The sequence below is a fragment of the Symphalangus syndactylus genome, chromosome 7 (genome assembly GCF_028878055.3).
Source record: "Symphalangus syndactylus isolate Jambi chromosome 7, NHGRI_mSymSyn1-v2.1_pri, whole genome shotgun sequence".
Classification (NCBI taxonomy): domain Eukaryota; kingdom Metazoa; phylum Chordata; class Mammalia; order Primates; family Hylobatidae; genus Symphalangus; species Symphalangus syndactylus.
The window spans coordinates 138842660-138855864 of NC_072429.2; the positions used below are offsets into that span (position 1 = coordinate 138842660).

The 13205-nt window shown below is 50.8% G+C and overlaps 1 protein-coding gene and 1 long non-coding RNA gene across 10 annotated transcripts in view; one reads left to right on the forward strand and one right to left on the reverse strand.

Annotated features, from left to right (window-relative positions):
• Window positions 1-13205, reverse strand: part of TRAPPC9 (trafficking protein particle complex subunit 9) — a 729895-nt gene that overhangs the window by 177455 nt on the left and 539235 nt on the right. The gene's annotated exons all lie outside the window — the stretch shown is intronic.
• Window positions 235-5764, forward strand: LOC134737179 (uncharacterized). The gene is made up of 3 exons (XR_010121825.1): window positions 235-294; window positions 2915-3081; window positions 5425-5764. It is a non-coding gene; the product is annotated as an uncharacterized lncRNA (long non-coding RNA).

Below are 13205 nucleotides of genomic sequence, written 5' to 3' on the forward strand. Positions count from 1 at the left end.
GATATGAGATTTGGGAGGGGCCAGGGGCAGAATGACAGAGTTTGGCTGTATCCCCACCCAGATCTCATCTTGAGTTGTACTCCCATAATTCCCATGTGTTGTGGGAGGGACCCAGTGGGAGATAATTGAATCATGGGGGCAGCTTCCCCCATACTGCTCTCGGGGTAGTGAATAAGTCTCACGAGACCTGATGGTTTCATAAGGGGGAGTTTCCTGCTGCCATCCATGTAAGACGTGAGTTGCTCCTCCTTGCCTTCCACCATGATTGTGAGGCTTCCCCAGCAACGTGGAACTGTAAAATCCAATTAAACCTCTTTCTTTTGTAAATTGCCCAGTCTCGGTATGTCTTCATCAGCAGCATGAAAACAAACTAATACAACAACTGAGGGTTTATCAGTCAATGGGTAAGAGTAGGCGTTTTGGGCCGGGCGCGGTGGCTCACACTTGTAATCACAGCACTTTGGGAGGCCAAGGCAGGCAGAACCACTAGAGGTCAGGAGTTTGAGACCAGCCTGGCCAACATGGTGAAACCCTATCTCTATGAAAAATACAAAAATAAGCCAGGTGTGGTGACGCACACCTGTAGTCCCAGCTACTCAGGAAGCTGAGTCAGAAGAATCACCTGAACCAAGGAGGCGGAAGTTGCAGTGAGCCGAGATTGTGCCACTGCACTCCAGCCTAAATGGCAGAGTGAGACTCTGTCTTAAAAGAAAAAAAAAAGTAGGCCTTTTTTTATTATTGCATAGACTGTGCTGTTGCCAAAACATTCAGAAAAACCATGCTCTAATTGGCCTCTGTGGCTATTCCCTTGAACAAGCAAGAAATAAGAGGACCTGCTGTTAAGGGGATATAAAGACAAGGTTAGACCCAAAGAAGAAGTCTCGGTCTCCATGACAGCTTAGGAAAGAAAAACTGCAATGCCAATAAATCTCTAGTATTCGGCCTGAGGCATGACATGTGGGGCTGCGCCACACAAGAGCTAGAGATGCTCCCCGTAAGCAGAGGACAGTGCTTTTGTGGCAAAACGTGGTTTTTAAAAAAATCACTTTTACTATTATTTTCTGGTTATCTAAGTAGATAGCTTATTGTTAAACAGCTGGAAGATAGAAAAAAGCATAAAAAAGAAAATAAAAGCATTCAAATATTATACTCTAATGTTAATATCTTTACAGTCTTTTCCCTAAGTATTTGTATTTAACATAGTTTAAAATCACTACATATATATGTACAAATCATGATGTATCATACACACAAAGAAATACACCCACACACATAGTTTGAAGTCTTGTTTTATTCTCTTAATATGCTATGAACATTTTCCCAACATTAAAAATTAGTCTGCAAAATATTCTATCTTAGGGTTGTATCATAGCCTATAGAACGGTTCTCCTATTTTTTGGACTCTCAGCTCTTTTCCATGTTTTAAAAAAATGACTATTGTAGAAAAAGACCTGACAAACATCTTTGTGCTGAGTGTTTCTGCCTGCACTTACAACTGACTCTCAGGAACTGTTTCCAGAAGTGGAGCCACTCACTGGAGGGTGTGAGGTGTTTCAGGCTCAGAGGCCGAGTCTTCCAGAAGCTCATCTCCGAGCAGCATGGACAGGCCTGTCTCCCTCTCTGCACCACTGCCAATACTGGTGATGATCAGTTTTTAAACTTTGCTAGTAATAGGCAAAATGCCACTTCACTGATGTTTTAATGTGCAGGTCTGAATTACCCCTGAGGTTGAACATTTTTTCAGAAGCTTACTAACCATGTCTCTTTCTTCCCTTGTGAGTAACCTACCCGTGCAGCGAGAGCTTCTAATTTTCCACCCAGCAAAAAGCTCCTCTTATTTCCCCACCTCAAAGGCAGACTGAAGCAAACTAGCGCTCTCTTCAAACAAAAGGTCAGAATATTTCCTAAGTTTCACGAAAAAGGCCAGCTTAAGTTCACTGCTTGATCATCCAAAATAAACTAATAACTTTCACCTCTTGGTAGAGTTTGACAACAGTCCCCTGTACCAGGTTCTCGTCCTGTTGAACACAGAAAGGAGAAACAGCCAGCAGGCAGCTCCCTGGGTCAGAGCACACACTGGATGCTGCGGCCACTGGAACTGCATTTGTGTGATATCTAATCTGGGGGTATCTTTCAAACAATTTCTGGTTGAGTAATCATCACACTCTATTACCTCCCTCCAACCTTAACAAAACTGTAGCCAACTCTGCCCATAAAACAGAAAAGGGAAGAAAACAAAAAGTAAGGAGCACTTGCTGTGTGCCAAGCCTGGCGCTGGGTGTTCTATGTGTATGCTCATCTTTGTTAACTCACAGCCAGCCCAGGGAAGGCCAAGCTCTGCTTCACGTTACAGATGACAGGCTGCAGCTCTGGGTGCCCAAGCCATCTGGCCCAACACCATGGAGCTAGCAAGCCTCGCGCAGAGCCTGTGTCACAGACTCCGTCCTCTGTGTTTTGTCTTGAGCTTTACTTGGCTCTGCTTTGCTTAGGCAGGACACCTAAAGAGAGATCATTTCTTGCTCACGCTGTTTGCAGGGCAGCATGGGACAGAGATCCTGAAACTGCAGACCCTGCCCCCAACAGGCCTGCTGCTTGTGTTCACGGCCAACCACTTCCCACATTTACAATCGCCCTCTCCTCTGCAGCCCTGGGATGGCCCGACACTGGCAAAAATCCCAAAGGCCATGTTCCTTTTCCTGCAGTGACAAAACCGGGGTACCAAGAAATTGAGTGACTCACCTAAGGTCACCCAGCTTCAAGTCCTATTGCCAGAATTCCAAGAGCCAAGGATGAATTCCCCAAACCACAGAGGACCTCTACCTAATACCTCTATCCACCTCTAATACTTCTATCCACGTCGTCCCAGGCACAGCCCCTAAACCTGAGCCCCCTCCTCCTGGCTCCTCCCCACCAGGAAGTGACGGCAGCCCTGTGACTGTTAACCGGGCAAGCTGCAAGAGGCTTTCCCATGGCGGAGTCCTCACACCTGAGTTCACCCCTGCCGGAAGACACCCCTGCATTGTGTGCAGCAGCTGCACGGCCTGCGTCATGGAAGGCGGGAGCCCCTGGCCGGCTGCCGTGGTAGGTGACCTTGCTCTAAATTCAATGGCAGCACTTCCAGAGCTTTGAATGAGGGCCAAGGCCATCAGGTTTGAGGCTTGTCACTCCTGTGGAGAGCAGAGCTCCCGATGACGGTGGGTGGCTGGAGAGATGTGGACGGGGTGTCTGCCCCACAGGGAGTGCCAGAGGGCATGCGGGGTGGTGGCGCTTGGCTGAGAGGCTCACAGGGACACGACCCACAGGCAGGGACACGACCCACAGGCAGGGACACGACCCACAGGCAGGGACACCCAGGTGCTGGAAGGTAAGGAAGAAACCCAGGGCCACTAAGGGGCATGAAGCTGAGACAACCTATTGCAGTCGTCTTCTAGAGAGGAAGGGCAGAAGGCACCGAGGTGTGGCTGGCAGGGGCCTGTCCATCATGGTAGGCACCGGGGTGACAGCACAGCAGGAGATGGCGGCAGGCTTCGGAGCCCACCACCTGGGCTGGATGCCCAGCTCGGCTTGGAGGTGACTTTGGGGCGAGGCCTGACACTTCCCTGAGCATCTCTGTGGAATGCAGTCAGCACTACCCGCACCTAACAGCTGGGAGGGTTTGCATGTTCTTAGCACCAGCAACAGGGTCTACCGTCACCAGCCCACAGTCCACGATCAGCTGAGTGCCTTGATGGTTCCGTAATGACTTTCTCAATGAGCAAGCTACTTTTCATAACCACAAAAAAGCAACGACACCTTGATGCCACATTCATGCCACCACCCTCACCACTTGGCCCCCGCGGCCTCAGAAGCCTGCCCACCTACAGGTGTGGTTTGCACAGGACTGCACATCCCTCCTCGCCCTGCATTTATGCTTAAACACACAGGTGAGGTCTTATGTTGGGGTCAGTGACACTTATCAGAGAATACTCATGCAATTCCCCACAGAACGTATCCAAAAAGTGATCCAGAACCATGGCTGATGCTCTGGCAAGTCACAGCAAAGTGGTGGGAAATCATTATCTTTGGAAACTGCATGGAAAAGGCGAGTGAGGAAACCCGCGCAGAACTGACAGCGAAGGCACCTGCCTCGTCTGCAGCGGGTGTTGGTGGGAATGGCCTTTTGGGTGGGCTCCTGGAGGGTGGCGGTGCTGGGCCTTGCCCAGGGGTCTGTCCAGCATGGTAACAGCTCTTTGAGTGATGCCTTTTTTATAGAGTGAGTTCTAATGTTATTATTTTGATTTTTTTTTTTTTTTGAGACAGAGTCTTGCTCTGTTGGCCAGGCTGGAGTGCAGTGGTGCAAACTCTGCTCACTGCAACCTCCGCCTCCTGGGTTCAAGCGATTCTCGTGCCTCAGCCTCCCGAGTGGCTAGGATTACAGGTGCATACTACCACACCTGGCCAATTTTTGTATTTTTAGTAGAGATGGTGTTTCACCATGTTGCCCAGGCTGGTCTCGCACTCCTGACTTCAAGTGATCTTCCCACCTCGGCCTCCCAAAATACTGGGATGACAGGCATAAGCCACCATGCCAGCCTTGTTTCAATTTTTAATAAAGTAAGGACTTCATGCTGAGGACAAGGCGTATTACCTGCTGTTCATGTCTGACCAAGACAAGAATCTGGGTCTGGGCCCCCAGTCCAGGATTCTCTGCAGAACAGGAGGGCTTCTGCAGGGAACATCGGGGCAGAGACATCTTCCCTGAATGGGCAGAGGGGACAAGAGGCCAGTCCTTGCCACAGCTGTCTGCTGACCCAGAGAGCAATCTTTGGTCCTGGGCTGGGAGCTCTGTGAGGGAAGGGCTGTCTGAGTCACCTGCGTCTCTTCCACACGAGCCATAGCTTCTCTACACCCAAACTTCCTTTTGGAAAATAAGATGCATACTAGCTGGGTCACTGGTCACCCTGTGAGGAAGGGGTTTGTGGGTGTAAATGCACTTGGTACTTTGAAATGCTCTCTAGAGATTCGCTAAAGGGAACAGACTTAAATCCTAGATGGAGGAATGGACCAGACCCACACAAATCTTCCACGGCAGGACTTCAGGGGAGCTTATATTTAGGTCAGTGCAATTACTTTTGTACAGGCCGATAAAACACACGATCAACCTTTGGCTCTTCTGGGAGGCTTGTCCAACTACATAAACCCTCAAGACACTGTCCTCCTGGAATAGTCACATTCGCTCACAATTTTAAAGTTCCTCACTATGTGCAAAACACACTGGGGTTTAGTTTTTTAAATCTGATTGAGGCTGATACACCCCACTTTGTAAGATTTTGTGTAGATTAAATAAGATAGATGGTGGATACAAATGGTCAGCGAAGTATCTGGTACATAAATAGCACTCTATAAATAGTGGCTGCTGTCATGATTCTGAATCCCGCATTACAGATGGAGAGACTAAGGAGCTAAGGCGCTAAAGAGATGACCTAAGGTTGCAAAGTGAAAAAGCAAGGTCAAGGAGGGGCTTCATTTCAAATACCAGATGCAGGGCCGGCCCTCCATCCGCTCCTCGGAACGCGGCACTCCGCTGCCTCCTGGGCAGACGCTCTTCACCACTACTTGATTCTGTTCATCTCTGAAGGCAGAGTTAAATAAAATTAATACTATTATTGAATGCCAATTTTCATGTTTAATTTTATGGCCAAATGTGACAATAATAGTCACTAAAAGTTGGCACTAAAAAAAGGTGCTGTGATTTTTGAAGAGTCTATAAAAAAATGGTGGTTTTTAAAATACCGGATCATATGATTCAGTCTTTGAACAGCGAATAGCCTCACCAGGGAAGTCACAATGACATTTAAATACAAATCAAGGAGTCGGATCTCAGGGGACTAGCCACATATAATTCAACTGAACTTCCATTGAGAGATAGTTGTTAGTTTTAAGACTAGCTTTCCAAATGTATGTGGTACATCATATGGGAATCGATTGCCTGTGCAGAACACCAGCCTATGCTGTTTTGTAAAGAAGTACAATGCCAAGTGAGAGGGAAGCAGTCATCTTCCTGACTCGTCCATTCTGAATGAGAAGGGACTCTGAGTAGACAAGGAAATGGCGTGAACACGGACGTATGGATCACGCCCTGAGAGGGGATCATTTTCTCCTTCAGCCTCCTAGATCAATTATGGTAAGAAAGAGAAATCCTTTCTCATTATTATTTTCTTTTTCTTTCTTTTTTTTTTTGAGATGGAGTCTCGCTCTGCCACCCAGGCTGGAGTGCAGTGGCGCGATCTCGGCTCACTGCAAGCTCCGCCTCCCGGGTTCACACCATTCTCCTGCCTCAGCCTCCCGAGTAGCTGGGACTACAGGTGCCCGCTACCATGCCAGGCTAATTTTTTCTATTTTTAGTAGAGACGGGGTTTCACTGTGTTAGCCAGGATGGTCTTGATCTCCTGACCTTGTGATCTACCCGCCTCGGCCTCCCAAAGTGCTGGGATTACAGGCTTGAGCCATCGTGCCCGGCCATTATCATTTTCAATTGAAGGGGAAAGATAAGCTGTATTTTGAAAGTCAAAGCTCTAGGTGATCCAATCAAAGCACCACTGGAGAATGCACCAACACCAAAGCAATGGCGTCCCCGTCCCCTGGGCCTGCTGTGGGCCCACCCCGCCGCCAAGCAACAGGCTCGGTCACCACCGCCTCCATCTTCGCAGCAGCCCTGGGAGGGAGCAGATCCGCCTGTTGCAGAAAATAAGGTCGCTTGCCCAAGGCCACAGAGATGGCAAATGGGAGACGGAGAAGTCAAAGCCAGGCTGGCAGGAGCCAGGAACCTGTGGTAAGCATTGACTGGAAGGGTCCACAGAGTCGTCCCCATCGCCTGAACTCGGGCACACATGCTGACAGGTGCTTGGAGATAATACTGCTCGTTGTTAACAAGCAGCCCAGCACTCCCACAGCCAGCTGTGGCCCATGCAGTTAGGGGACTGAGAGCTCTGCCAGAGGTCTGTGCTGCAAACAAACAAGCTGTGGCCTGGGGCCAGGCAGTCTGTGGTCCTGTTCTTTGCTCCATGTAGGGCTAGAGAAACACTCAATGGGAGAAACTTGAGGAGGTGCAAGCGTGAGACAGAGCCTGGCACTCCTTCAATCATGGAAGTCTATGATTCAGAGGCATCTCGTTTTTCTGAATCTTGAGCTCCTCACTGTAAATTGGAGGTTGTGTGAGGCCCATTATTTCTTCAGTTTGGATTCTGTGAGTTCAGAGAAGGCCAAGGGTTGGAAGTAGAGTGAGCATCAGGGAACGGTGGCCTCTTGCTGCAGAGGTGGCTTCTCTGAAGAGGGATGGTGTGCTCTGAGCACTCTGCTTCCTCGATCTGTCAGCCTGGCTGGTCTCCCAGGGAGGGAACCTGTGAAGAGCCCCCCACCCTGCACTGGGAAAGCCCCAAATACACGGCTTCCCATTTTATGCTTACGGAGATCCTATAGCACTACCCTCAGGTCACAGAGAGGTGCACTGAGTTCATACGAGTGGAAATTACCCACCAGTCACCAGAGCGTGAGCAAGCCAGCCAGAGTGAGGGGCCCTCCCCGGCCCTCCCACCACGGAGCCGGCTCCCCTCGCCCTTTAGGACTCAGCCAGACACCGCCTTCCCTGAGCAGTGCTGTTCTCAGCGCGTAAGTGCCCGACATCGGGAGCTTCTCCCTCCATCCCAGCCAGCACTGCCGTGGGAAGCACAGCCCCTTCGCTTGCACTTCTCCGGATCAATGTTTATTTTAGGACCTTTAAGTATTGTTTTCTTCAGCACAGAAAATCGTGCTTAATAAAATGGAATTCACCTAATGCCACTGGCTGCCAGCTGCCCTCCCTCTCCAAACGGCAGAAGGCAGTACAAGACCTGGGCTCCTGCACCACGGGTCATTTTTAATTGATTTCCTTCTGCAGAGGCCTCCTGAGGAAGCAGCTTTTCCATCTTAATGGGACTGCTTGGCCTGCTGGGTCCAAACAGCCACAGGTCCAGCAAAAGCGGGGAGGAGCTGGTGCCCGGAGCCTCATTCCCCACGGCCTCTGAGGCACAGCATGCAGGGCCAGGCCTTGGAGCCGGCAGGCAGAGCTCAGGTGCCCACCACTGCTCTTGACTCCCTGAGGCTTTGGCACCCGGGCCACTGTCCCGGCTGCAGGGCTGCGTTTGGGATGGGGCGCTGTGCTGAGGAAAGGGCATGGGCTTGCGGCAACACAGACTGGAGCGCAACCCTCTTCTCACCTATTTGCTTTGTGACCAAAGGCAAGTCACTTGAGTGTCCCCAGGCCTTGGTTTTTGATCCACAACGTGGATCTCCTATATTGCAGGGCTAGTCGGGATTTGGGAGAATTGATTTGAACCACTTGGCACATAATTGGTGCTCAAAACAATTATAGCTATTATAATGCTTTTGGGAGCAATTCAAAAGTTTTAAAGTGGACGACGGCGATGGTTGCACAACTCTGTGAATAAACAAAAATCACTGAGCCGTACACTTTAAATGGGTAAATTGCCTTGTGTGCAAATCAAATCTCAATACAGCTGTTATTAAAAAGTATGGCTATTAAAGGAAGTTACTGTGATAAAGATCAAATGAGGTAGCTTTCATGAAGACATTTTGTGACGGTATAAAATGCAAGATAAATATGAGATGTTCTGGGCATTATTTTCACCCATCGACCTGTGTTCACAGATAACAATTCACTCAAGCGAATATCAGGGTGTCTGCGTCTCCACTCCATCCTTACCTTGGTTGTGTCAGAGCTGTTTTCTTCAACTTGGTGCCCCCCATGCTACCAGCGTGTGGCCCAGAGCAGGTGCGGAGGACCCCATGTGCAGGAAGGCAGTGGCTCGAGGGCCCAAGGCAGCACGGTCTCCATGCTCCCTGGTTTTACCCTTCGTGACCTGCTCAGACTCCAGGCGCAGCATGGCACTGCCCAGACCCTTCCGCCTAGTGCTGGGAATCATCTCAACACTCTTCCAGATTTGCTCTGTCTCTAAAGGTGGGTTTTTGGTTTTTCTCCAGTGCTCCTCCCTGAAAATTCTGAAGATGTTTGTATTAAGATTAAAATACCTATCAGATTCTTTACCACTGGGGTGCGGCGGCTCACCCCTGTAATCCCAGCACTTTGGGAGGCTAAGCTGGGCAGATCACTTGAGGTCAGGAGTTCAAGACCAGCCTGGCCGACATGGTAAAACCCCATCTCTACTAAAAATACAAAAATTAGCCGGGCGTGGTGGCACGCACCTGTAATCCCAGCTACTCTGGAGGCTGAGGCAGGAGAATAACCTGAACTCAGGAGGCAGAGGTTGCAGTGAGCCGAAATCATGACAGTGCACTCCAGCCTGAATGATACAGTGAAGGTCTGCCTCAAACAAAACAAAACAAACAAACAAAGATTCTTTACCACTTTTCTGCTACTCATTTGAAGTCTGAAAGACCTGGTTTCTGCCTGGGTCTACTTCTAATCGGCTGTGCCCCTGGGCAAGTCACCCTGTCCCTGAGGCTCCCTCCTGGTCTGTAAAGAAAGGAGCCGCCGCCTACACAGTGACAGCCAGGAGCCAGTGAGTGACCTACGTGGGCCCAGGGCGGGGCACACAGCTGGGGCTCCAACAGGGCTCACTCCCTCCTGCATTCTAAATTGTAATCGAAAATCAACTATTTTGAAGTTTCTCTGCCTTAGATGACAGAGAACCAGAGTGTTTCCTTGCTTTTCCAAAGGGTCATGTTCAGCTCACAGTAGGCTGGAAAAAATCTGCTACCACAGCAACCGCCTAGGTGAAGGAGCTAGGTTCAGGACCAGCAGCACCTGCAGAGGCAGCTAAGTTATGGTTCCACACTTCCTTAAATGAAAAGCTGGTGCATTGGCAAAATCTCAGCTCCTCTCAGTTCCTCTTAGGTTCTTCTGGAGTGCCTGGCTGAACTCAAGGAGAGAGGTCAAGGAATGGCAGTGTGGTGGTCACAGAGCCTGCTTCTGCTTCCATCACCTCTGCCACAGATGTGGCTACATCCCACACCTGCTGTAACAGGTCTCTGAAGGTGTGGGCGCCACAACTGGGAGGCCACCCTGCCAAGCAAGCGGGACCTTGGCAGCCCCCATCACACTCAGGTAATTTGGATCTTGCAGCACAGCTAGAGGACACTTGCTGCTCCTGTGAAACACAGGCTGATGGAACCACTCGGCTGTAGCCTCCAGCTAATGTGCGAGGGCAGGCAGTCATAACATCATGGCAGAAACAGGGATGCTGCCCAGGGCCAGATCCGAGGGCAGAAGCTTGGGACAAACCACACTGGGGTTGGCTCAGCAGTATTCAGAGAACAGCTGTCATCTTGCAGGCCCTAAACTCAGTGCATGGGCACATAAAATGAATCAGAAACAAGCCCTTATCTTTCCAGGAGCTTCAGAAGCCCATGAGAGAGATGGACAACAGAGAGCCGGGCTTCATTTGAACAAGCTGTGGTAAGTGCTGTGATACAGAACCTTTAGCACGTTAGAGGAGTATGCAGTATCAGGCACTGATCCTGCCTGAGAAGCTTCAGGAAGAGCTGGAGAGAAGCGTTGACCACGTTAAGACATACAGTAAGGGGAGCTGGCAGGTAGAGGGCTGTGGGTGGAGAAGGACCATCCCAGATAGAGGGAGCATTACTTGCAAAGAGCCAGGTGGACTAGTGCATGCAGGCCAGCCAGGGACCCTGGATGATCATCTGAGTGGACAGAGGGGCCTGGGGAGGGACGCAGCTGAGAGGTAAGCAAGCACCAGATAAGAAAGGGCTATGGGCTGCATTCAGGTGCACACCTGCCCCCCACTGCCACATCCAGAAGCGCACACATCTGCCCCCTCCTCCCCGCCGGGTCCAGGAGTGCACACCTGCCCCCCACTGCCACATCCAGGAGCGCACACATCTGCCCCCTCCTCCCCGCCGCATCCGGGAGTGCACACCTGCCCCCCAGGAGCGCACACATCTGCCTCCTCCTCCCCGCCGCGTCCGGGAGTGCACACCTGCCCCCCACTGCCGCATCTGGGAGCGTACACAGCTCAACCCCTGGCCCCCACACCGGCCTCATCCAGGGGTATGCACACTTGCCCCTCCCTGCTGTCAGAGAAGCCCACATGGAAATAAATGTCAAAGGCTAGTGTTCAGAACACAGGAAATCAAGCAAGGTAGCACAGAAAAGAAACAACAATAGAAAGTAAAGAACATAAACTATAGAGCGTGAGAATATTTACTGTTTGCAACAATCACATATGTTAACTCATTTATTTTCATTTCCTTCCAAGGTTAATCCTTGAAATGGTTTTTTTTTTTTTTTTGGATGGAGTCTTGCTCTGTTGACCAGGCTAGTGTACAGTGGCACACTCTCGGCTCACTGAAACCCCTGCCTCGCAGGTTCAAGCGATTCTCCTGTCTCAGCTTCCCAAGTAGCTGGGACTACAGGCACACGCCACCACACCTGGCTAATTTTTGTATTTTTAGTAGAGATGGGTTTTCACCATATTGGCCAGGCTGGTCTCGAACTCCTGACCTCATGATCCGCCTGCCTTGGCCTCCCAAAGTGCTGGGATTACAGGCGTGAGCCACCGCTCCTGGCCTGAAATGGGTTTTGTCTTCACAAGGCAGATGAGGAAACTGAAGCTCAGGCAATGAAGTGACTGCCAGGAGTCAAGTCTACGTGGACACACACGACATGTCGTTCCCTGGGCCTCCAGACAGGCATGGCTGGCAGTGAGAGCTGGGGCAGCCTCCATAGGAGAGCAGGTGAGGCAAGGCTTCCTCCCCCAGTTCCAGGTGAGACGCGGCCCAGAGGCCAAAGCCCAGGACCCAAATCTGAGGTTCCCAAAGAAAAGTGCATCTTCCTGCCTTCCTCACAAGGAGGCAGGCGAGAGGTAAAGGACGGGTCCAAATCCATCCCGCGGACACCAGACAGAGCTGGGACACGAAGCTCAGGCCCAGAGAGCTGAAGGTAGAGAAGAAAAGAATATGGAACCTCTCTGGCCACTTTTGTTCCTGGTATGTCATTAAAGCAAGCAAGCAAGAGAAATTGGCAGGAGTGTTTTTGGCATCTGGATTTCAGAAACACTGTGGCAGCCTCCCTCATCAGGCTCATCAGAAACCACAGAACCAGCAGAGTCAAGCCCTATGACAGCTTTTGTAGAATAGCTGCAGATGGGCCAGACCGGTAAGCCAGCTAAAACACAGTATTAGGGTCCTGGGATGCCATCCGTTCCGGAGGTGAATGAAAATCTACTGAGGGACACCGTGCCTAGGTCATCAGCCTCCATGGAAATCAACATCCCTGTATAATCATCTCCCCGCTAAGTGGGGCTGAACCTATACAAGATGACTATGTTGCATCAATCTTTTTCCACAGAAATCTTTCCATGTTAGGGTGCAAATTCCCCTTCCTTCTACAGGATGCTTGCCTGAGTGTGACTCTGTGACAACATGCCACGGGGGCTCAGGAGACACGTAAAACGCCATGCCGTGGGTTTGTTCCGGCGCCCCATCTGAACACATGGGAGCTGCATGGGCCTCTGTGGCCGGCATTGCTCACATTGGTGTCCCCACCCCACACTCACGTTTCACTCAACACTCTGCTCCTGTCATTCCCAAGTTTCAGCCCCACCTCCACCTGGCTAACCTCATCTCAGCCCCACCTCCACCTGGTTAACCTTGTCTCAGCCCCACCTCCACCTGGTTAACCTCCTCTCTGCTCCACCTCCACCTGTTTAACCTCGTCTCAGCCCCACCTAAACCTGGTTAACATTGTCTCAGCCCTGCCTTCACCTGACTAACCTTGTCTCAGCCCCACCTTCAGCTGGCTAACCTCATCTCAGCCCCACCTTCACCTGGCTAACCTCATCTCAGCCCCACCTTCACCTGTTTAACCTCGTCTCAGCCCCACCTAAACCTGGTTAACGTTGTCTCAGCCCCGCCTTCACCTGGTTAACGTTGTCTCAGCCCTACCTTCACCTGGCTAACCTTGTCTCAGCCCCACCTTCACCTGGCTAAACTCGCCTCAGCCCCACCTGCACCTGGTTAACGTTGTCTAAGCCCCACCTTCACCTGGTTAACGTTGTCTAAGCCCCACCTGCACCAGGCCAACCTTGTCGCAGCCCCACCTTCACCTGGTGAAACTCCTCTCAGCCCCACCTTCACCTGGCAAAATTCCCCATCTGCAGGCCTCCTTCTCTCCCTGTGCTTCTAGTGGC